The sequence below is a fragment of the Sinohyriopsis cumingii genome, chromosome 12, assembly GCF_028554795.1.
Source record: "Sinohyriopsis cumingii isolate HCF-2022 chromosome 12, ASM2855479v2, whole genome shotgun sequence".
In the NCBI taxonomy this organism is placed as follows: Eukaryota; Metazoa; Mollusca; class Bivalvia; order Unionida; family Unionidae; genus Sinohyriopsis; species Sinohyriopsis cumingii.
In genome coordinates this window covers 11,752,560-11,778,480 of record NC_142972.1, presented here as the reverse complement: position 1 = coordinate 11,778,480, position 25,921 = coordinate 11,752,560, and positions in this window count along the sequence as shown.

Genomic DNA, 25,921 nt, shown 5'->3' with positions numbered 1-25,921 from the left:
CAAAATTATGTAGCACGTGCATATCATCGTTTGATGACATTTATGGGACGTGATCAAAATATTGATACTGGTTTGCAAAATATCACAGTTAGATTTTACAACGCTGTACCCGATTTATTACTTTTCGCTGGAACATCTTGACTTAGTTAAGCAATCTGTCGTTGATATACATTTTGGAGCTCGCGTAACCACAGATGGTGTTGATTACAGAGCAATTGCTGTTATACTTAGCGATACATCAATGTTACTTGAATGTGTTGGTTGACGAATGAGAGTTATTGATGCCCCAGTGGAAAATATGTAGACAATTAAACCAACCGTGTTAATTATAAAAATGTCATATAGTCACGTTGATATCACTCTGACTCCCGGTCAAGTGAAAAAATTACGATCAAAAAGCGCGAGCAAATGCGGGACAAAAATAACACTGAAGCGAGATCAAATTGCTAGCAGTGGTCCAAACAAGTTATCGTTGACTAAAACTCAACTCAAACATTTAAATAAAGCGCGAGAAGCAAAAACCGGAGTTCAACTTGATTTCGCTCCAAGTGCCATCAAAGACATGGTTAAAACTGGTGGTATATTTCCACTTCTCGCAGCAATACCAGCATTAATTGCTGCTGCTACTGCTGCACCAGCTGTCGCAAAAGCATCAGCATTAGGGGCTATTGCAACTGCTGCTGGAATGGTATTAAAGAAAGCAACTGGGGAGTGAATTTTACACAAAGAAAGCTTAAAAAAAAGATCATCACGGACATAAAAACCTACAAGGCGCCCAAAATAGTCAAGTATGCCTCAGCCGGGTCGCCTAAGACTACAAGTGGAACAATACGGAGCGGGTCTAAGACTACCAGAAACTCCCCCCGAATGGTACCCCAAACGTCGTTGAGAGACGCAGCGCGTCTTGCGCCGTTGTTAAAGTTTGATTTACTTGATGCTGCTAAACAACTAAATATAATTGTTTTTAGAGGTGTTCTTATGTGAGATCAGTTACCACAACAACCAAACAGCGCTGAAACAGGAATTATTAATCTTGATAACAGCGATGGTCCAGGAACTCATTGGGTTGCTTACGCGATTGATCCACGTGGAATTGTTTATTTCGATTCGTATGGGTTAGCACCGCCAGTTGAATTTCTAAAATATGTTGGTAGAGTGCAAAGCACTCAAGTGCAAAGTACTCCGTTTCAAATTCCAGTTTGGTACTCAACGCTACCAACACAAACATTAACCGATCCACCAATATGTGGCCGTGAAGTAATTAATGTACTTGACGCGTTATCAAAATCAACCAAACCACCTCACAAAGTCGTGCACGAGTATACCGCAGGTAGGTTGAACCACAAATATACCATTAAATATACAATGATTAACTTTCTTATGCGTTTCAGTGAATACATCAATACATTCCTGGCTTCCAAACACACCAGGAAGCCCATTAAAGAGATTGTGTCTAATTCCTGATATATCTCAGTGAATACATTAATACAGTTCACACCTCCATATACAACAAGGTCCAGGGAAACCATAGAATGGACGATCGCTGACTCAGTCTTCGTCCATTGAATATATGAACAGGGTCCTCACTTCTAAACACAACAGGAGCAAATTAGCTCTAGCCACTTCATGAAGATTATTGAATTGATAGCTCATTACACGTCCCAATTAATTCATCAATATACACATCACCTCTAACAACGAGAGGAAGACGTTAATATAAAATGGCTCCTTACACGTCCCAATTAATTCGTCAATATAATCATCATCTTTAACCACGACATGAAGACTTAAATATAAAATGGCTCCTTACACGTCTCAAAAAATTCATTAATACAATCATCACCTGTAACCAAGACAGGAAGACGTGAATATAAAATGGCTCCTTACACGTCTCACTTACTTTATCAGCATAGTCGTCACCGCTAGCCACAACAGGAAGGTCATTAAAAGGACTATGATATAGCTCGTTACACCTCTCGTTAAATACAACAATGCAATCGTCGCTTCTATTCGTATTGTATGCGTTTATCCGATTGCATAGTTCGAAACGCAGTATCTTATTTAAATATTGAACATGAAACACATTTTTGTGGGATCGAAGTTTAAGTTTCTATGTAGGAATTTCGATTTCTTCCTTGTACCATGTTATTAATACTATGACTCGAAGTCATTATAGTGTAGCGATTGACGGTATATGAGGTCACTTCCTCTTCAGGCTAGCTGGTCCGCACCTTTTAGTCAATTGTGAATTTGATTCGAGAAACAGACCAGTCGGATTCGATTCCCAATGGTAATACATGTACCGGATGCATCTTATCCTGTTACAATACACTTTCTCTTTTTGACAAGTCAAGAAGGAGGGTTTCACGTTAATAGCATTGATCGCAATTTTGCAAGTGAAATACATTTGCTCACTAATTGGCACCAAAGCCAGGGCTATTAAACGCTGGATAATGTAGCTGTCATGATGTATGCATTGATGTCCCTATTCTAAACTGTGCCTTTCAGACTTTAATTCGAAATCGTTTATTATAAATTATCTCTGTGAATACTTCAAGCACATTGGCCTCTAATGGCAACAAACATTTAAAAGTCAGATCTGAAGGAAAGGAATTGAAATTATCTGTTATTATCTTGTTTAATGCAAGGATTACGATGATCTTATAAATCTGTTACAAGTTGTTGTAGTCTACACTTAATATTCCCTTCTTTCTTTGTATGCTTCTCATTATGTATGTATGTATGTATGTATGGATGGATGTATCTTTATGTCTGTATGTGTATGTATGTATGTATGTATGGCCCTGTTTGTATGTATGTATTGGTGTGTGTACGTACGTATGTATGTATGTATGTATGATACATAAGCATGCATTAATTCGTGGCGACGGTTTGAATGTTTTACATAACTGTATTGAGCTCTTAAATTCTTTTTCCTTGAGATTCTTTTTATTTTCGCCTCAGGGGGAAACGCGTATTTAGGAGGGGAGTACTTCTGATTGCATCCAAAATTATTCATTTCCGAGCGGTAGTCGGATGCCTAAGTGTATAAAAGACGTTGTTTTTGATTGGCCGTTTTGTTTGGACCTGTTTATCTTTACTTGTTGGCTTACTGAACCCACGATTTTTTCCCTGGACTCTTAATATTCCAAATTTAAACGTACTGTATTTTTTTGCTACGGTTCATCTGTCTGTGTGCAGGTCGGATAGTTTTGCCATAGATCGTATGTCAAAAGGTCTCAAATCAGGACACAAATTCCGGTTCCAAAACGGGCTGTTTTCGTCCTAAAACAAAATCTGGTACCCAAAACTTTTTCTTTTCGCTGCAGTGGATTACTAAGGGCGACAATGATGTCCAGCCAACGATTATCCTGCAGTTTAAGTTTTATTAGCTGTTTTGGCGCTCCAGGATCTCAGGAGTCCGGGGCAACGACCCGTCCTCCCTAACCCCCTCGGTTAGTACGCTACCTTTCCGCTCTATTATTTTAAAGCTAGTAGAAAGTAGGCTTTGTTTGGTAGAACTACAATTTTCTTCTTTTCTGCAAGACAATCCACTTTGGCGTGTTATCAATGATGTTGATGTTACAGTGCTCGGACTTCAGTACTACCTCATGACGCGTCAACATGGCACACCTGATAGTGAGTCATGAGTAAGAAATCACATATTTATTTATTCTTTCTTGTTCCTTGTCTTAATATAATGCGGCTCCAGTACACTTCAAGTTTTATTTGCATCCCTGAGATGCAATGTGCTACACGGATCCTGTTGCAGAGATAAAAGCTTTATTATCGTGTTGCCGTGTTTCTCTACCGTTTGCAGGAAACTATTTGCAAGTGTTGCTATAAACTGATGTAAGGATTTCTCGGAGTAAAATTTATGTTTAATTGTCGCAAAACATCTACGTTGTTGCAAAATATTCCATTAAAGAGCGTACATTAGGTGAATCAGATACATTATTAAATGGTTAGTAACTGCATGTATGATATTTTCTTTTACACTATGCAGACTGTTTCCTGATCAAATTCTCTATTTATTTTTAGTACAAAAACCAAGCATAAATTTTCTATTTATATTTAGTACACAAACCCAACACGAATTTTCTATTTATATTTATTATATAAACCCAACAAGAGATTTATAGTTATTTTTAGTACACAAACACATCACGAATTTTTCTATTGTTCACATGTAACTACACAAGTTGAATATTTAAGGAGTAGAAAAGCAAATTTCATCATAGTTGACAATTGTATGGCAGTTATAGTGGAGATACTAGTCACTGCTGTAAAATAAATATTTAAAGTCGACATGATAAATACATCACGCTGTTGTATTACAATCACGCGCATATGAAATATAGTTCGTAATTTTTAACTTATGGCGGCTTTTCACTTCACTTGCTGAAACAAAAAACTGGATTGCACACCATTTGATTCCTTATTGTAGGCAAATTGGAAATGTTTCAGAAAAGTAATTATATGCTAATAAATGATTTAACCAGCTATGCTAGTCTATTTCATTCAAGTATTTCTAATTTATCGACTGTACTCATCGATTTCGTAATACTTGATAAGTCAAAGTGCATGTGAAATCTGAATGTTTCCTGATTTTATACACTTTAATTCAAAATTAAGCAGGCTTCGAAACAATCTCCTCTCCCTCTCTCTCACTCAAATAGATATGATATGATAAGATATGATATGATATGATATGATATCTATATGATATGATATGACATGACATGACATGACATGACATGACATGATATGATATGAAATGATATGATATGATATGATATGATATCTATATGATATGATATGATATGATATGATATGACATGACATGACATGACATGACATGATATGATATGATATGATATCTATATGATATGATATGATATGTTATGACATGACATGACATGATATGATATGATATGATATGATATGATATGATATGATATGATATGATACGATATGTGTCACGTTTGCTCGGCCCCAGTTCGCAAGTTGTGTATATACTAAGGTATTATTACAAGCCATGGTGTGATGTCTAAACATTGCCGCAGGCTAGAGTTAATCTCTTAGGCAAGGTTACCGTCACCGGAGAGAAGACCCGGCATCTCGGATCGGCACAAGCGTTAGATCGAACGACTTCCCACCTATGTGTTACAGCTTAGTCCTAAGGTCAGAGGAACTCGCATGTTTTAAATTCGTCTCCACGTGGACGGACAGCGAGAAGGACATTGTTTGCTAAGTTTGATTGGATCTGATCAAAGTGACACCCAATCGGAATTGTGATAACAATTTCGATCAGAATTATAACTTCTAACTAGCAAGCAAAAATTTAGTCTCGCCTAGGAAGATTGCTGAGCATTATAGGGTTACTCCGAGGAAGTCACTCGTAATTTGGCGGTAAAACTCAGAGAGGAGATTCTAAGGAAAGACAATGCTTCCTAAAGGTCAGTAAGTTATATGCTCGAATTGTGGAGAATATTACGGCATTGTAATTGTAATTATATGTAGTATGTATACTTAATTACTAGGATTGTGAGTAGTGAATAGGGGCACCCTAGCCTCAATGGAAATTAGCATTACAGAGACCCCTGGGCAAACCTAGCCTCAATGGAAATTTAACATGGGAAAAAATCGTGGGCAAACCTAGCCTCAAGGGGAATTTAACATGAGAAAAAATCGTGGGCAAACCTAGCCTCAAGGGGAATTTAACATGGGAAAAAATCGTGGGCAACTCTAGCCTCAAGGGGAATTGAACATGGGATTTTTTTTTTTAAATTTAAAAAAAGGGGGTAGGCAATTGAGAGTCATTCTCTTTTCGAGAAATACGGGTGGCCCTGTAAAGGGCCTTTGGGTTTTTTTCTTCTTCTTCTAACTCCTTAACTTCTTCCACCATCCTCTTATTTTTTCCATCATTCCTTTCTTCTTCTTTTCTGTTTCCGGCATCCAGTCCGGGTGACCCATGGCTCGGAAGTTCTCTTGGATTTTCATCCAGTTAGCGTTTAGTTTCTCTAGTTCTTCCTTTTTCTTTCTATTTTCTTCTTCTTTTCTTTCCTTTGACCACTTTTCTTTGATCTTCTTGACCTCTTCGGTCAGCACATTCCTCATTACTTCTTCCGCTTTCTTAAGCTTGTCTAAACCCCACTTCACAAAAGACCAATCTGTCCATTCTACAATGTCTTCTAAAAAACACCTTGCACTCGTCACATAAACTAAGGCTTCTTTCAACTTACCCACTTTCACGTACGGTGGGTTAATTAAACCTCTGATTCTCTTCTCCTCATCCTCTATCATTTCTTTTACAATATCGATGGCTAAGTGGAGGCTGGTTACTTGTCTTGAGACGAAGTCTTTTGTCACTGCATGCCTCCATTCCTGTTCAAGCCTTTCTGCTACATTCAATCCATCCACCATCCAATACCAACTTCCCATAAGGTTGTTATACAAAGATGAAGCTGCTGGCATCTTCTTGTTTGCTTATTCCGTAGAATGGGCTCCAATGGCAAACACTGTTAGTTTTATACTTAAAGCGCGGACGTGATGGAAAACACCCCCTAAGACATAAAATTGATCTTACCTAGATCATAACCAAACAACGCGCGTACGTAAAGGAAAACATCCCCCTAATTTCTCATTTCGTATAATAAAACCCAAACTATACTCTCCACATACGCTAAGAAACAATAAACAAACCCATAATCTACTATTCACACAAACTTACGTGAGCGGTTACAAACACACAAACACATACACTCGCACTATGAAAAAAGAGTCAGTGTTTATATTCACACTACTCTACCTACACACATTGGCAAATTAATAGTTATTTCTTTTCTAGAGTATTGGGTAGTCCTGAAAAGGGCTGTTGGTTTTTTTTGAACTCCAGATGCACCTATCTAATGATGGCACCTTCATGGCCTGGCGCCACACACGCATCTTCTACTCCAGTCTTTCCAGTTGACTCGTTTGGCTGGGAGCGCAGAGGGAGGATGATTAGCTTCATCACCCCAATCCTCTGTCTCTGGTATCTTGTAAGCCATCCTCTCTCCTATTTTCTTTTCCTCCTCTTCCCTCTGTCTTCTCTCCTCCTCTTCCTTCTTTATTCTTTCCTCTTCTAATATAGCCTCCGCAGCCAGTTCATTTAACAGGCGCCTGACATATTCCAGATGTATCTGGAGTTCAAGAAGTTTGCTTATTCTGGTATTCATTCTGGTGTTGATCAATCAACAAGGGTAGCTAGACTGCCCAGCGAATTTCAATTTATAGTGAAAGCGCGGACGTGAGGGAAAACATCCCCTAAAAACATAAAATTGATCGTTCGTTCGTTAGTTGGATTATAGTGGTTTTCGTTCTTTTGAACATGTACCACTTTTTTATTCACGCACTGCGTGATTTTTAATTACTCCTGGGGGAAGGAAAAGGAGCCTCATCCCCCAGGCTTTTATGTACTCAAAGAGTACTTTTTAATTTAGCCACTCAGGTGTAGGACTAACTAGTCCTTAACAACCTGACTGAAAGGCTAATAGACATGAGTGGGAATAGTCACACCACACACTCGTGTTTCTTAGTTGGATTGAAATGCCCCAGGTGTCAAACCAAGCAGTATGTGACTCCCGCCACGATTGGTCGGCAGCGATGACGTCACATTAGGACACCCGGTCTTGTGGCATTGACGAAGTGGCCCGCTTTTTTGATATCATCAATTGCCTTTCCCAGTCCCATATTCCGGTAGACAGAGCCTTCCTTTTTTCCACTCTGTTTAGGTGGTGCAGGTTCATCAGCTTCATCGCCGATGAACCTGCACCACAATTGATCTTACCTAGATCATGACCAAAACAACGCGCGGACCTAAAAGAAACACTCACTCACTTTTTTATACTACCCATTCCTATTCTAAAAATTTTTTTTCATTAACCACTTCAATAGACTATCCACATACGCAAAGCAATCCAACCCCAAATCTACTCTCCCACACCTCAAACACCAAAAAAAAATCATCTTAATCTACTATCCACACCAACGTACGTGAGCGGTTACAAACACAAACACACAAACACACAAACACATACACTCACACTATTAAAAAAGAGTTAGTGTTTATATTCACACTACTCTACCTATATACATTGGCAAATTGATGGCTATTTCTTTTCTAGAGTATTGGGGTAGCCCTGAAAAGGGCTGTTTTTTTGTTTGCTATGGCAATCTTTTAGTTTCTAAGAATGCGATGTCCTCTGAGGATGGACTTTCTGGCGATAGGTCTGCTTCTTCGGAAAGAGAAGAAGAACTCTTTGGTGTCGATACGACAATCGACAAAGCCTCTGTCAGGTTCAGGTTGTTGCTGCTGCTGTTGTTGTTGTTGTTGTTGTTGCTGCTGTTGCTGCTGTCTCTGAAGTCTGTACTTCTCTGTCCATTCTTCTTTCTCCCTGTTCACTTCTTCTCTGAAGAGCTCTTCTATCAGGTCTTCAGTGACTTTTAACATTCTCATATTCTCTATTTCTTCTGGCTTCGGTATCAGACTGTGTCTGACCCTATGCAAATTCACGTAGGCTTCGTTGAGCTTAGCTAGTTTGGAGCACATCTTCGTAGGAGGATGAGTCGACAATGGATGGTTAGACTGGAAACAACCCCGGTTCTTAAAGTCAAAGCGCGGACATGAAGGAAAACATCCCCCACACGGTTTTCGAGTCGCAACGTTCAATGAGTGTCATGAGAGGGATAGTAAGAAATGAAAGAGCATCAATCAAACATTCTTATAGCTAAACAAAAGACAAAGGCATTTTTTCAAAACACAACATTTTTTATTCAAAAATCACTTAACACTAACCAACAACAACTCTAACATTTTTAACAATAATCCAACATTATAACATCAAACATTTTTTCTTCAAAAAAATGGCAAACATTTTTCCTTCAATTCACACTCTACTTTAAACAGGGCTGACAACGTTGTGAATGAAATTGTGATTTCCACTGTTGGAAGTCATTAGGCCATTGATGGACACTACGTTTCCTAGCTTGAGACAAAAGATAAGCATAATGGTCACAAAACCATCGATCTACTTTCACATCGTTTCTTGAAGAAGAACGAGGATCAAAATGAGTCACTAAATGTTCTAAGGAATAGCCCAGGCTGCGATGATGCAGAAAATACATACAGTACTGTCCACACACCAAGGAATCTGTGCCTTGTAATTTCACATTATTGAATCGGGTGGTCTGAGCATTTCTTCTCATAAAGTCAATGATATCGTCTTCCAAAGGGGGCAATCCGTACGAATCGAAATATTCCACACATCCTTCTTGAGGAAAGTAAACGGCTACCTAGTGGGTTCCTGGGAGATGACTGTCGCCCGTGTTGATGACATAAGCTTGATGGTCTTGAGGATTGCGATGAGGGAGTTCATCTTTAGCACAGACGACGGGATTCCAAGAAGCCGTGTACGAACTGTGGTTCAAAAGGTAATAAAGTTCCCAGGTATCTATGTTTTGTGTGTTTTTTTCTTCTTCACAGGTAATAATATGTCATCAATTCGATCCTGACTTTTTGCTTGAAAATGTCTGACGAATAAACGGTTATTCGTTCTGTTTCTTCACTCTGATTCAGGAGAGCTTCGATACGATGGATCTCTTGAGTGGTTAATGGTGGACAAGAATGTTCACGCAAGTCTTTATACCACTGGTGCCACACGTCTTCGTCCGAGATGAGACTCCAAGCTTCGTCCAGATACTCGTCTAATTTTTCTTCTTGACTCAACATCAGGCATTTATCGTGTTGAATTTGACTGGGATGATCGTTTTGACATCCATAACAATTTTTCTTGATCAATTCCGTCATTTTTTCGACCAAGTGTTTGGCAAAACAGCAGACTAAATGGGCTTCTTGTTCTGGCCATCTCGACTTCATCATGATCACTTCTTCTTCCACAGTCTCCTTACATTTCATGTCCAAAGTTTCTCCACTAGGTAAGAGGGATAACAGTCTTCCATGACTTCTAGTAATCTAGAATGACTTCTCTCAAACTGTTGATTTCTATGGTATTATCGAATTCTGCATACAGGATGACGTTCACCTTTACATCAGGGTCTCGGTTTGCAAACTGAATTTCCACACGAATCTGGCCAGATTTTATAGGGTGGAAATGTCCCTCGTCGCTGCTTTGGTCTGGAGTGAAATCGAAAGCCCACAAAGCATAGCCTTTTGCATAATCGTCGTACGTAATGCCGTGACTGGTGTTGGTTCCTAACTGTCCGGTGGCTTCGTACAGGGACAAGTACGATCTCAAGTAATTCGTCTTCTCAAAGTCAGGCACAAAGGGTCGGGTACACAAGGTTTTGCCATCGCGACTGACTTCGATCTTGGACACGCCAAAGTGTTGAAAGTAGAAAGGATTTTTACCCAAAGCTCCGTTGAAGGCTTCATTCTCGACGATACCAACGATCAAACGTTTGGGTAGCTGTCCTTGGAACAGATGATCTTCGATCATGGATCGCTGTCCCTTGGGAATGGTGAAGGTTTTCACTTCCACGCGTCGGATCGGATACTTAGCGGTCGTTCTGCTCAACGTCTGACTGATGTCGTTACTCACTTTAGGTAACCCTTCTACGCGTCGTACGTAGAGCCTGGCTTCCTCGATGACAGTTTTGCAAGCAGTAGTACCTATCAAATGGAAAGTGGCACTGCTACGATTCAGTCTCAGGCGGACATTCACCCCGTTCAGCAAATATTTCTCTTGCAACCACATGTCCAAATGCAAACGATCCATTAGTTCTAAACTCTGTCCGTTTTTGATTTTGTCTCTTCGTTCTACAAATCCGTCATTGTTTTGGTGTTTTGCTTGCATTAGTTTCGAAATTTTCAAACTGCTCTGCTTCGTCAGCTTCCCATAGCACACAGGCATTGAGATGAGTGTTCTTGGCGTCTATTCCGTACGTCGAGAGATTTTCCAGGTACGCTCGATAAGGGTAAGTATCCATGCTGCTGCTGACCAGTTTGTTGTTCAAGTACAAGTCCACTCCGCTAAACAAGGAATGCATGAAATTGTTGACGGGAGCTATTACCTCATCGCCATCTAGGGTCGAATTGTCCTCATCGACAACTTTGACTTTCAAGTACAAGTAACTGCTATTCAGATCGATGTAATCTTCGGGCTGTCCTTTGATTTCAAACTCGATGGGAGCTGAGGCTGTCAATGAGGAGACGGGGTGAAATTCCACCCATTGGGATTCTTGCATGGTCATCATGGTGGGGGGCATGGCAAACAGGTCCAGTTCCGACTTGGAACAGGCGCAAGACTCTCGGTGCATCATTTTTTTCTCTTTCTCAATAATCGAAAACGTCTAAGTCTCGAACGGTTCTTCTTTTCTTGGCCTTTCTAGCTTGAAGTCTGGTGAAAGGGTGTTTTCTTCGTCGTCTCTTTCTGCCTTGTCCTTGCTGAATGCCTGACTCGGTAGCGTGCAGGGCATTTATAGGTGTGTCTCGTCGGCCTAAAATGTCTTTGCCCGTTTGCAGCAAGACATTTTTGCCTGCCCTCATGAAGGCTTCTTTAGGGTTTTGTTTGTCGATGATGACATTTTGGAGAAATTCTTTGCCTTGCGTCAGTGCCGCATCTTTCAAGGCGTGCAATCCGCGTGTCACCATCGGTTTCAACACCGGGGCCACCAAACGAAAGGCCGATTTTAACATATCTCCTAAACCGTGTCCTCGCTGTCGAGCAACCCCTCGGTACACTGGATACATGACTTAAGAGTCGTGAGAAAACCGTTTTCGAAAATGGAGTTTCACCGTGACTTTTCCTTTGGTGAATGGAATATTTTGTCCCAAATCTCCTTTTATAGTAATGTTGACCGTGTCCAAATACGACTTGCTGACAGGCAAATAGTGAGGATGGACAAATTCGCGGTGAACGTGGTAAGTGTTTCCACCTTCCTCGTGAGCGTTCGTGGCAGAATCCACTTTGAAAGGAATGACACGCAGTAACGGCACGGAGGTGTGTCCCACCACGTTATACTCCACCACATCGGAATACACGAACATCAAATTCAGTCCTTGATTCAGTTCTACTGGGGTACGAAATAACTTGGTAAAAGACTCGTTGTCGTAAACGATGGGTAATTCGTTTTTCTTCATCATGGCCATTCTCATGTTCATGTCTCCGCCCAACATGTCAAACAATTCAGGACAAAATAAAATGGACATGATTTTATTCCGTTCAAATTTCATCGAGAAGCGACGAGCTGCTTTGTGGTACTCCATGGTGACACTTTTGTTGACATGCTCCAAAGCTTTCAGAAACAGGCCATTAAACCTGGTGGCTATGGTGCTGACCAAATGTTGACCACTAAAATAATAGCCTGGGGGAATGAACAAGTGATAGGTGGCGTACCTTTGATTTTGTGAACGGGTTTTCTTGTCATATTTGACATTGCCATCCAACCACTGTTGCATTTGCTCGTCATGAACTTCCACATCAAAAAATTTTGATTGGGAAGGACATTGAGGACTTGGGTCGGGTGAATGATTTCCACTAAAGCCACTTCCCAATGGGCTTTGTGATCTAAGGGGATGGCCTGAGGTAATTTGGTCGTGTAACAGCACAACGTGTTGTGGGGAAACACCTCCATGGAACTGTCACTGGGTAAGATTAAGTAAAATTGGTTTTGGTAACTCATAATTCTAGAGTTCTGTGGCTGTCCGAGGGGTTACTGGACGTCAGAGGCGTGTCTCCGCCCAAAATGGGGTTGTTGTTGTTGTTGTTGGAGTGGTGACTGGCACTGGCACTGGACACAAGGTTCCCGTTGGAACAGAATTTCAGGGAGGGATTGGGAAGCAGGTAACCGATGCAACAGCTCAATAAAATGGTCCACAATTGTTTGTCTCCTTGTTGCAAACTCAAATTGGCAATGGCTGCCCCGATGACACAATACACCACGAAGATTTGGCAGAAAAAGACGATTTGCGTTTTAGGCACACGTTCTCCGCACCACACCCACAAAGGTTGTTTTTGTAAATCTTGCACAGAAGAACTAGGTGAAGGAGTGGTCGACGTAGCTGCGTCTGTGTGAAAGGGCATGATGGTCACTTCTTTTTATAGTCGATGACTTGCGAAGCGTCGATCCAAGAATCAAAACTGGGTGGATATCCTTTCCAACGTACTTTGACTTCTTTGACACGTCGTTTGCCCACTTTACGGGTTCTGCGTTCGAGAATGCTTTCGATGTCGTACACGTCGTCTTCTTTTTTGGTGACACGTTGTAACTCGAGCAAATAAAACGTTCCTTTGAGCACTTCCCCGTTCATGTCTTCCAATTTAGAGACGGTAGGATGACGACCATGCACTCGTCCAGTGACGCGAAACAATTCGGTCGTCCAGTTAGGTAAGTAACCTTTGTCGAAAGTGCGTTTGGTTTTGCCAATGCGCACCCAATCTCCTACGGCCAACTCTCCACTTTTCTTGGGGACAGCCCTCGTCGGGGACGTACCAAACAGGCGCTCAAACACCAACACTTCGTTCTCGGGAGTCACGTCTTGCGGGGCACGTCCGATGCTTCGATGGTAAGATTGGTTCTACGCTTGCACCAGGTGCGGTAAGATGTCGATGTACTTCAGAGTGTGGTGATGCGTAAAATATTTCCACATGCGTTCTTTCAAAGTGCGTTGAAAACGTTCCACGATGCTGGCTTTGGTTTCGGGATTCTCGGTGGTAAAAAAATGAATGTCACGTTTCTTTAATTCTTTTTGGAAAGCTTGGTTCAGAAATTCGGTGCCTTTGTCCGTTTGCCATCGAAGAGGGTGACGACCGCTTTGTTTCAACACCCGTTGCAGGGCTCGCACTAACTCGCTGCTCGATTTGGAAGTCAAGGGCACGACCCAGGCAAATTTGGAAAAGACGTCGATGACACAAAACAAATATTTGTAGCCACGATTGTAGCTGGCCAAATGAGAGACATCGGCTAAATCGGCTTGCCATTGATGATCGACGCCTTCCACTCGGGTGCGACTTCTGGCAAACTTTTGTCGAATGGGTTTGTGTAAAGTGTAGGTAGCTTGTTCTTGTAACCATCGTTGCACTTGAGGTAAACGGAGACTTTTCAGTCGAGTTTTGGCAGCACGATACAATTTTTGAACTCCTGCGTAACCTGCAGGATGGGAGGGATCGTAGTAAATGCTGGCTAAGACTTTTTCCATTTTTGTGTTGGTTGGTGTGTTGATAAGGCACCCACTCTTGGAAGATGGTACTCTTTTTCTCTTGGGGTATTTTTTTGGATTGCAATGCTTTGCGTGTGCGACCGGCAATAGGTGTTGAAGAGGAGGATGTTTTAGCGGGGGATATCGGTTCTTGTTTCACTTCTGTCTTCACTTCTGTCTTCACTTTCTTTTTCTCTTGTGATGAAGAAGGGGTGGCCATCATCTTTTTAATCCATCCAATTCTGGAGGTAGGTGGTGTTGTTAACTTGCGTACTTTTTCTGGTGGAGTTTGAAACCCTTCTTCTTCTTCTTCTTTTTCTGTCTTGGTCACTGGTACTGGTGGTACTGGTACTGGTACTGGTGATGGTGCTGGACTTTTCATCAAGGTCTTAAAATCTTTCAGAGTGGGTAGAGCTGTTTCGTCTAAAGCTTTCTGGTGAAAGAGTTGCAGTTGTTGCAAGAGTTGACCGTACTTTTGCGATTTTTCTGTTTCGGACAAATCTTGGCGATCCATCAAGGACTGCAATTCGTGTTGTAACTGGGACATCTCGCTCAAATGGGGATTGGGAGGTAAATGCGGGGTGCGTTGTTCTTGCCACCGATGGTATTCCATCCATCGTTTGTAAGGCACTAAAGCCAGTTTTCGTCCTTCCATGGGGTTGTCAGGGGTCGATTCTGAGATCTTGGGACTTCCGAGGGCCTTTTTATCTTGCTCCCACCAGTCCTCCCAACATGGTTCCCAAGACTCCTTTCAGTAAGGGGCCTAACAAGAGAGGTAAAATGCCTCCACGTTGGACCAACATCTTCTTTTTTTGACGAATGGGTATTTTCTTTTGAACCATTTGGCGAAGAACGTGACGATGTTTGCTTAAGCATTGTTTCTGGTGTTTGGACAAAGGGATCGTGCCTTTCAAGACGTTCAAACAACATTCGCACACGGTATCGATGACATCTTTGGAGGCCGATTGAATGAGTTTTTTTCGTAGAGGTGGAGAAGCTTTGGACAGGACAGATAACATGTCCCCATGTTTGACTAAACGTGGTGGTAGTCCTTTCCTTTTCTTTCCTTGGGGTTTTCTGGAGGGTGACATCTTTGAGTCTTCAGGAGCACCAAAAAACACTGATCCCTCGACTTGGTCAGAGGCCTTTTTTATACTGGAACGCGTCGCCACTGATTGTCTTTACGTCGTATCAGTTTTAGGACAGGCATGACACGTCTAGCAGGGGTACGTAAGGGACTAAATCGAGCCAGTTTTTGCTTGGACAAATCCAGTAAACTTTGTAACATGCCCGATCTTTCTTGGACTTTGATTTTGGGAGAAGGTACTTTGTAAGCAGCAGCCACTGCCACTATATTGGAGGGTCCTGCCACTGGGGAAGTTCTTTTTGGGGTCATCAACGGAGAAGTTCTTGGTGTAATCAACGTCTCCAAGTACTCTTCAGTTCTTGGTGTCATCAACGGAGATGTGGATGAACGTGAGGCTGCCGGAGATGTAGTCACCGCCGTGGCAGGTCGTGGTTTGCGAGTGTAAGGTTGCGTCCTGGCCGAAGAAGAAGTGCCTCTCTTGCGACTAGTTTTCTTCTGTGGACTTTTCTTTTTCTCTGTTTCTTTTTCTGGGGGCTTCTTTTCTTTTTCTGGGGTGGTGTCTGGTAAGAGGAGGGTCCCGCCACTGGAGAAGTTCTCCTTGGGGACCTGGTCTTTTTCTTTTTCTTCTTGGGGCTTCGTTGGACTTTTTTCTTGGGTATAACTTTGGGGGCATTAGGATCCCATCTTAAGAGAGAGCGAATGATGACCCCTCCTAGAGTACCGCTCCCTCCAGGTTTCAAAATGATTTGTTTTTTGGTTTGAGTGTCGATGCGGGGATCGGCCAGTTGGACCAAAGCGACTTTGTTTCGATCAAAAAAGCGTTTGGTTTGATGAGGAATCTGAATGATTCCTTGGAGTATTTGACGTGCCGTCACCGTGAACCATCGTAAGACTTCTTTGAGACTAGCTTCTAAGACACGAGCTCGTATTTGTGGATTTTTTTCTCGACTGATGCCATACAAGGCACGAATCATTTTGACGGGAAGATGCGACTGAAGGGACGTCGTGTTGACGTTGTGTGAGACAGACGAAAAAGGGTCTGAGGTTTTTATAGATTTTTTTATGTGGAGTGAAATTAAGTCGAGGACGGAGACGTGTACAGGACAGGCCCTCCGTCTTGGCACCAGTTGTGAAACAAGTGGGTACGAAATCGGAAATCCTCGGGGGTCGTAGGTTTCAAATCGACGAGTAAATAGGCGTGGGGCGTTTGCGTTTGCGTTCCTAACTGTTTGGCTAAGACTTGCACTTGCGATTTATCTAGAGGGCTTTTAAACAAGACCACGTAATGCGCATTGAGACTGATGGTGCAATGGGCTTTACTTTGTTGAAACAAATTTTGGGTAATGTAAACGACACTGGCATTACGTTGATTCCCTTTGCGCGTGAACCACAGTTTAATTTCTTCTTCGTCTTTTCCTAACATGTCGTCGAAAATGACCAAATGGGTTTGACGGGAGTCAAAGACTATACCGTCGTCTTCTTTAGGAATGCCTTCCACAAACACGATGGAATCGCCTTGACTTTCTCGCAAGAGGCTGTACGCCGATTGCCACTCTTTGTAACACCACACGATCCACTGAGGTGGCCGATCGATCAAATGATGTTTATGTTCGATCAAACGTTTGACGAATTCGGTTTTGCCTGAACCGCTAGGTCCAGCAATGAGCATGTTAAAGGGATGGCGAAGATACAAAGCCTCCCAACTGGCACGATCTAAGTGTTCGTCGATGACTTTGACAGTAGAGGAAAAGGGAGCAGAGACAGCAGAGGTAGCCATAGTGTGAGAAATGTCACTTGTGACACGAAAACAAACAAGACAAGAGTTTATATACTTTTTTCAGAACACGTTTATTGAATGTTTCGAATATGAACAACACGAAAGACAAAAATACATAAAAGCCAAAGGCTTAAGTAGAAGGATAAAAGGCACATGATAACCATTAACGTGGAATAAACACAAGTGTCTGTACAACATGTTTTGGGTAGTGTTCTAACCAGTTCTACAGTAGCGGGTAAGGTCACACAAGTGTCCTCCCGAAAGGGTCTTTCAGGCCTGTCCACGACAGTCCCGTCCTGGGTGACGGGTTCTTCTGGCACCGTCACTAACACGGGTTGAAAAGTAACTTTTTTCCTTGAACAACTCTCGTGCATACTGGGCCACTTCTTGGGTCCAAGCCTCAAAATCCCATTCTTTCCAGGCACGGACATCTGTCCAATGGGGATGTAAGTCACAAGCTACACACACATCGTCATACACGTCTTGGGTAGCTAACAGTTGACTAATCTTTTTTTCCTGTTGAGGTCGAGAAGTATCCAGATGAAACCGCAAGGCTTTGAGCAAAAGGAGTTTTTCGTGACCATTTAAGGCCATTGAGGTGGTAAATACTGATCGTAAAGAGTCCACAAGGAATCGGCTGGTAAACGAAATCCCAGAAAACAAGTCACTAAGACACACACCACTTGTCGACCCAAATTGAATGGATACAGTTCTTGTAATAATCGATGGTAATGATCCACGGTTTGAATATGGTCATTGAGTTCCTTCCACGGAATCTGTTCAATGACATGTGACATGAGCCGTGGCATGGCAGCCTGTTTTTATATTCTCTTTTTTTCGGATGCAATACACGTACTTTCTAGCCAGAGATCTTCGTTCTCCAGTAGGGAATCTAAATCTTGCATACTGTAACCGAAACGTCAGAGTTCGTTTAGAAGTGTCCTCTTCCGCTAAGTAGATTCCACGTAACAAATGTTTTTAATCCTTTAACTTGTCTTCCTCAATGCGTTGCACTAGGTGAAGCTCGAAGTAACCATAATTATGAACATGTCGATCATTAGCGACCTCAAAGTTTTGAACAATGTCTGACCATTGAAACAATTTCTGACGAATCAGTTCTCTTATACCATTCAGGTACCAGTGGTTAAAGATCTGGTGACGTAACGGATGCAATTGTTCTTTACGTTTGACTTGTATTTTCACTAGCTCTCGGTAAATCCTTTCTCTCAACTCCTCAGGCAAGCCCAAAATGTTCTCTTGTAAAGTATCCATAAGTATATACACTGTTTTTGGAATCCTTGGGTGGTGGCCAATAGCCTCGTTTACCTTTGTGCCTGATGTAATATCCACTCATAATCAGTCTTCTTATACTTTGGAACAGAGCATACTTTAAAAACGGTTCAATAACTTTGCGTTTGCGTTTCACTTGTATTTTGATCAGTTCTCGGTAAATGCGTTCTCTCAACTCCACAGGCAAGGCACGAATGTTCTCTAGCAAAGTATCCATGAATAGGTCATACTAAATCCTCTTTTGTCTGACACAAGACATGTACTGTTGGCACAGACATGGTTTGAATTCATTGTCGAATCTAAATCGTTTAGTTACTAATTTACACGTTACAATTCGTTCAGAAGTTTCCTCTTTCACCAAGTTGACATTGTGTACAAGATGTTGGTAATTCGTTAACTCTTCCTCTGAAATTCGATGCAGTACGTTTACAATGTAGTAGATAGAATGGTCAATACCAAACCATTCCTTTTTAAAACCAGGGGGTCGTTGATCAATGTCTGTCCAATGGAACACTTTCAACTCAATCAGTCCTTGTATAGCATTCAGGTACCAGTGGTTCAAACACCGGTGACGTAACGGATGCAATTGTTCTTTACGTTTGACTTGTATTTTGACCAGCTCTCGGTAAATCCTTTCTCTCAACTCCACAGGCAAAGTTCGAATGTTCTCTTGTAAAGTATCCATAAACAGATTATGGTAAGTTACTTCAATGTCTCGGTCCCACTAAGGGTAAGTAATGACAATTCGGTGACCATCGAGCATGTTCTACGTAGGCCGAATCTTGCGGTTCCCAGTGGTGAAGTGATACACCGCAACTGAAGCACTTTGACTTTATCTCCTTCGCCCAAGTAGAAAAATCCGGCTCTGGCTAATTCTTCGGGGGTCGATCCTCCCAGATACTTAGGCCATTTTCCTTTGAAACATTGAAGACGATTTTCAAAGTCGCAGTATTCCGACAAACGCACAGGGAACGAATATTCGTCTTTCACAGGTTCGTTTCGATGAGGGTTGGGTGACATGAACAGGAGTTTGCTCAGGGCCGGATGACATCCGTAGGGGGGTAGACGTGAAGGTGAACATTCCCCTTTAAAACGAAACCCAGTAAAATGTCCAAGAGGACGAGCGGCATCGCTTTCGCATCCCTCAGGTTTGACACGCACCGCATCACTTTCCATGATAGGGGTAGTGAGAACAAAGTTCCCATGATGCCTTACGGCATCGCTAAGGTCACAGCGTACAGCATCGTTCCCATCGCAAGGCTCACAATCGCACTCGTCTGCAAACTCCGTTACGCAATTACAATGGTAACCACATGGACAATCGCAGTTTCCCTCCGGACATTTTCCTTCGCAATGCATGGGTCTTATCCATCCAATATTAGTCACACTAGAGGAAGATACAACTTTTTTACAATCCCCAAACTGGAACGATGTCTCTTTCAAAGTATTCGTCTTGTTCGCTTGGTCTTGGTAGTCACAATGAACTATCGATCTTGCCTAGGGTTCCTTTTTATATACAGACCAATACCGATGTGATCGTACGGCAACGTAAAGTGATTGGGAAGTCTAACTCGCTTCTGGTACACGATTTGATAGACTTTTTCCAAGGGCCGACTGACGATGTGGTGAGTGGGTAAACGTACAATCTTGTTCAGTTGATAGGTGGTCACTTTAAAGTGTTCATCCTCTCCCGATTGCAAGGCTTCTTTCAATACCCCAAAGTTGACCACACGACTGGTACGATAATTCAGAGTCAGTCCTTTCACTTTGCACGTCGTGTGCACTTCTCCTTGTTTGTCCCGGTATTCGTAGCCGTAACTTTTGGGACCGCCACTGACGAAACTTAGAATCTTGTCGTCGGGATGCTCATCTGTCCAGGCTCCTAAACGGTCTCCTTCGATGTTAGGGTGCTGTTGACTCGGGTGATGGATGTAAATGCAACTGTCCGTGTCAAAGTACAGGACGCGTTCCCCTAACAGTTCTAAAGCTTCGTACAATTTTAAACGAGCATGAGCTGTCACGTAAGCCACAATGATGACATTTCCAAAAGGGTCGTCTTGTACAAAGTCCAGATCTTCTTCGTAATTGACCAAGATCAAATCCTCGCGAACGACGTCCACGTGTTTCATGTATTTGGTTTTGTCGTGAATCATCTGGAAGTAGCGGGAAGGTTCTGTCAAATATTCCGTCTTGGGTAAACACGGTCGTTGTGCCATTTTACCCCACAAGCAATTTAACATCACTTTGGCAAACGATCGCCTGCCTTCGTTTTTCTCGATGTGGTCTAAAGTGATGCCTTCTTGTTCATAGTATTTCTCTTTGAATTGTATTTGGTCTTCGGGAGTGTGACACCAGGAAGGATAGCCGCTGGCTTCTTGTTTCAGTTTCAAAAAGGCATCCACGTAGTCAGCGAAAATGCCTTTCTGACTGGGATCACCCTTGTGGTATTGTTGTGTCTTGGGAAAGTGGCAAATTTCGTACACTTCTAACAGTTGGTATCCCATGTCCAGAGCTTTGAACAATTCCACGCTGACCCACGTCCCCGTCAAGGCCCGTTCTTCCTGGGTGTGCTGGCAAGGTTGGTCTTGGTTGCACGTTTCGGGACAAGTACGGCACAATGGAAACATCAGTTTGCCTTGACAATGGTGAGGTAAGACGGGATGGTATAGTTCGTGGGAAGCAAAACTTTGCACTTGATCAAGCCTTCGTATTGTCGAATGTTTTTCAGGTCGATGTGTTCCGTGAACAATTGCGGGTGCCCTACAGGAAAGAGACAATATTTGCACACGTAAAGATACAGCGAACACACGTCCAAGTATTTGATTTCTTCTCCTTTCTCTTCGTCGGCGTGGTATAGCAAACAGGTGGCATTGGTCCTTCCTCCGTACAAACTATCCCTAGGGTTCAGCGGGTCCATGAACTGGTAACTTTCCACGAGACGTTTAAACTCGGGATCGGTTTTCATACGGTGATCGTACTCGTGTTCCCACATTTCCACCACTTGGTATCCTTGCTGTTCTAACTTTAGGCGTCGCTGACAAGTGTCCTGGTACAAGTCTTCCATGGTTCGTTGCAAAAACTGATTTTTAGTGCCACGGTCAGGGTAACAGACGGGACATCCGTGAAATAAGCAACCGTTAAACTCGTACACGATCTTGGGGTTTTCTAAGTCCCAGCCATCTACCGAATACGTTCCGATGGTCTTTTCACCCCATCCGTTGCGAGGATGCTGAATCCACTTGTCTTCCTTGTCGCACAAGTAATGTAACCAACGTAGGGCTTTGACCGAGTATTGACGTTTGACAAAGTTGGTCGTTTGAGGGCTGATGACAGCCACGGTGTTTTCAGGCATGAATCGTTGTCGATACACTAAGGAACACGCTTTGGCAATGGTGCAAGCTTCTTTCAAAGGATCGACCCCTCCGTGTTCCATGAACAGTTCTCGAAATTTTCCACAGCAACGCCGTAAAATGTCCACGTCGAAACGACAATACTTTAGCATTTCTTCCTGAAAGTCGAAAGGGTCCGAGGCGTGAGCCTGGTACCAAGCGTAGAAAGCTTCTCGTTGTTCGGTACACATGTTGTCGGGGTCGTAATAGTGAGCCTCAGGTAAATGGGGTAGAACGGCATGTTGATTGGCTTCCGTATTGAAAAAGTGTGGAAAGTACCCTTTAGCCATTTCTGTCATTCCACACGTTTTAGGCATTCGGCTCAAAGGCATGGCCAAATAGCTCATCGAATCTTTAAACTGTACTTGTGCCACTTGCATGAAAATGATTTTGGCTTCGTTCAAAGTCACTTTAGGACGCTCGGTGCCTTGTTCCGTATAGTACCTCAAAGAAACTGTCCATCGTATCCGGAGAAATTGTGAGCCATCACCGTGGCATGACGATGACAATCTCTGTAACTTTTGATGTCCTCTTGGCTCCATGTCTTGTCGACGGGGTCTAAGACCCATTGTGCAAAATCGGCTAACGTGTTCGGTCCCCGAAAGATTTTTTCACGCCCTCCAGGAATCTTGCTGCAGTGAGGGCAATGACTGAAGATAGGTTCCTGAATGCACTCCTCGCACGCTCGATGAGCCACGCAGAAATTAGGAATGTGAATACCGGTCTCTTGCATGCATTCGAAATCGAAAAAGATGAAATTGCCTTTCTTCTTGTGGCCGTCCTCTTTCTTTGGTTGGGGTTGGTATTTTTGCACGTAGCATTGGTGTTCCAAGTCCACGATGTGATGACAAATGTGACATTTTTTCTTTCCTCGACATACGTGTGCCTTGGCAGTATTGGCACATATGCCTTGTCCACAGGTAGGGCACAATCTCAGCAGTAGACAAGCACATTTCTTCTGTGAACCTTGTGTTTTCAAATGTTGTTGGTAACAGGCAGGGCTGACAAACGTGCGCAGACAAGTTCAACAAGGCACTGGTTCTTCGCTCAGACAGGGTGGAGAGGCCAAACATCCTGAGCATTTCCATCCACAATGCTTGTGTTGCTCTCGATTATTATAACCATAATCACATTTCTCACAGTAATAACTGTATCCCAGGAATGCAGTGATACTGGTAATAGTATCGAAATGGTCATCGTGATAATAAACATGAATGTATTTTCCGTCCTTAAAATCTTGGCCTCGAAACAACAGAGGCCCGCGTATTTCTTGAGGGTGCACTTTCAAGGTGTAGCGTGGAGCTAGGGCATCTTGCAATTTTTGCATCTCAGGAATGCCACAGGGTGTGTCTTTGGACAGTCCGGCTTGTTGTAACAGGAGTTCTGCTTCGTTTCGTTGTTTGGCTCGGTCCGATTGTCGAATAGTTTTCCAGGCTCTTTTCCATTCTGCCGTGTCGTTCTTGTTGGCATAGGTTCGTCCAACCACGATGGCTCGGGCTAAACACATCTGATCATGAGGGTTGTGAATTCGGACGAGACTTGTTTTGGTGTTGCGAAGGTCGTCCACCAATAAGACCTTTTTGCGTCCAGTCTCTTGAGGAGGAGAGACGTGGGTCATGTCCAGTGTGGCTTTACCATCGGTGATGTCAAACTGATCATTAGATTGTTGCACGTGTTGAATCTTGTCCATGACTTTGGAAGCAGTCAATTCTGCAGGGGTGCTAAACTCGATCCAAACAGGGGATTTCAAACCGTCGTGTTGTATGGAAAGTCTCAAGCGATCGTCTTCTTTGGGTTGACATTGTCGCTTGAGTGCGGTGAGCAAAGAATCCCACACCCCAGTGATGAACACTTCTGCTTTCTCTAACGGTACTTCAGCCTTGAAATCTTTAAACTTCACTGTGTATTTGTAAGCCGTGGTTCTAAATTTTCTAGAGTAGCGCTTTTCCGTCTCTCGAATGGAATAGTATTTTTCAGGGTTGACTAAGGGTGGTGAACTTGGTTTAGAGGGTTCGGATTCTGGTTCACTCATGTCCTCTTCAAAATCACTGGCATGAATTTGTGCCAAGATTTCAGCCCTGGTACGAGGCGATAGATCACGTTTCTGCCTCTTAGTTTCTTCTTCTTTCTTCTCAAATGAATAGGATCGTTTCATCTTGAGTGAAAAACGTCAAATGACTCAAGTTTAATCACCATAGACTAATTTATAGTCATGGCAGACCAGTGTATATAAAAGGGTGTGTGTCTTGTCCTTTCACTATTCATTTCACTCTCAAGCTGAGCACAACGATGGAAGAGACTAGCCAAATCGAACGTTTCGTCAGAGCTTTGCGAGGAGTCATTAGAAAATTCTCTTCAGACCAGCCGACGGACTACTCTCCTTCCTTTCGAGATAAAAGTCAAGATACTTGCTATATCTGTCAGAAGAAAGGGCATTGGTCTTCAGAGTGTCCAGACCGTCAAAAAAGAAAAAAAAACAGGGGCTAAAAAAGACAAAAGTAAAGATACCTGTTATTATTGTAAAGAAAAAGGACATTGGTCTCCAGATTGCCCAAAAAAGAAACAAGAGGAGTCAGAAGAAAAGAGGAATTCTTCAGAAGAAGAGAGGGATTCTTCAGAGGAAGAGAGGGATTTTTCAGAGGAAGAAAGCAGACAGGTGAAGAAAAAGAAACAGGAGAAGAAAAGAAAAAGGGAAGAAAGTGAAGAGGAAGAAAGTGAGGAGGAAGAAGAGGAAAAGCCTGTGACGGTGAAGAAATTCAAAAAACAGAGAGACTAAACAAGGAGACAGAAGAAGTCTATGAACTTTTTTTTAAAGTGTTCTGTTGTGAATTGTGAATTGGATTGTAACTATGGATAAAAGAATAAATTAATTATATAAGGTAAGTGTCTTTGAGTTTTGATTTTAAGATAAGAACGTACACTCACGCACTCATATAAACGTACTATAGGGGTAAAATGTTTTTTTTTTGAGTTATTGGCAATTGAAATTGTATTTCTTTTCGAGAGACGTGGGTGGCCCTGAAAAGGGCCTTTTTTGGTGTAGGGGTGAGTTTAAGAAATCAACTTTAACTGCCTTAAGCCTTTGCCACGGCCAAGGCCTACTTCTGGACTGCGTACTGTTGATGATGATGATTGGGTTGAAATCACTAAGGGTGGTACGGTAGGCTTAGTCACAGGGTTTACATGTTTAGCTCGGGAAGGTCGTATTCTCTTCGGTCGTAATAAAGAAGTCTGATATATTTGTTTCAGACTCCTTAACTCCGCTAAAATGTCCAACAGTACCGTGACCGTTTGATTTTCACCCTCTTGTTTCTTTGCTGCTACTTCTTCTTGCTGTTGTTGCTGTTGTTTTTTTCTTACCTCTTCTTCTTGCTGCTGTTGTAGGAGAAAAGCTTGTTCCGCTTCCTTTTGTCGTTGTATAAATTTCTCCAATTCTTCTTTCTGTCTCTGTCTAAAATTCTCCACTTGCGGTAATGAAGAAGGTAACAAAGGTTCCGGAACAAATTCTTGCGAGGTAAGAAAATCCACAAAATCCCAATTCACCTCTTCTGAAAGTAAGTCCGGGTTCCCTTGGGCAGTCTCCCCTGCTGGTGCACCCCCAATGGATCGTTTTCTGAGTTTCCGTCATGTTGAATCACTGTCGCATAGATTGACTGCACACAAGCGCTAGCGAATCTATATAGACCACGTGACGTCACAGACTGCTCTCTTCGGATTGGATGCGGGCTGACTGAATTTTGTAACGCGTGTTAGGATTGGTGAATGAACTCAATCCGTTTCAATCCGTCCTCTACCTATAAATAAGCGCAGTTCACTGCATTGATTCACCTGTTCACGTCGCTTCAAGATGTGGACCACAGTCGAATCATCCACCCTTGTGTCTTCCATGATGTTTAGGACGGACATGCTCATGTATGTCCGGTCCAAGTGGACCGTCGTCGACAAGTCAGACACCAGTCTGTGGATACGAAGAGTATATGTAGAAAGACAAGGTTGCCTCAAGAGGACACTGATTTATGGCCCTCGAGTAAGACGCAGCTTGAGGACAAGAAGATGCCGCAGATGCCCTTTATGTTAATGGATACATTAACATAAACCCAAAGGCCCTTTTCAGGGCCACCCATATTTCTCGAAAAGAGAATGACTTTCAATTGCCTACCCCCTTTTTTAAATTTAAA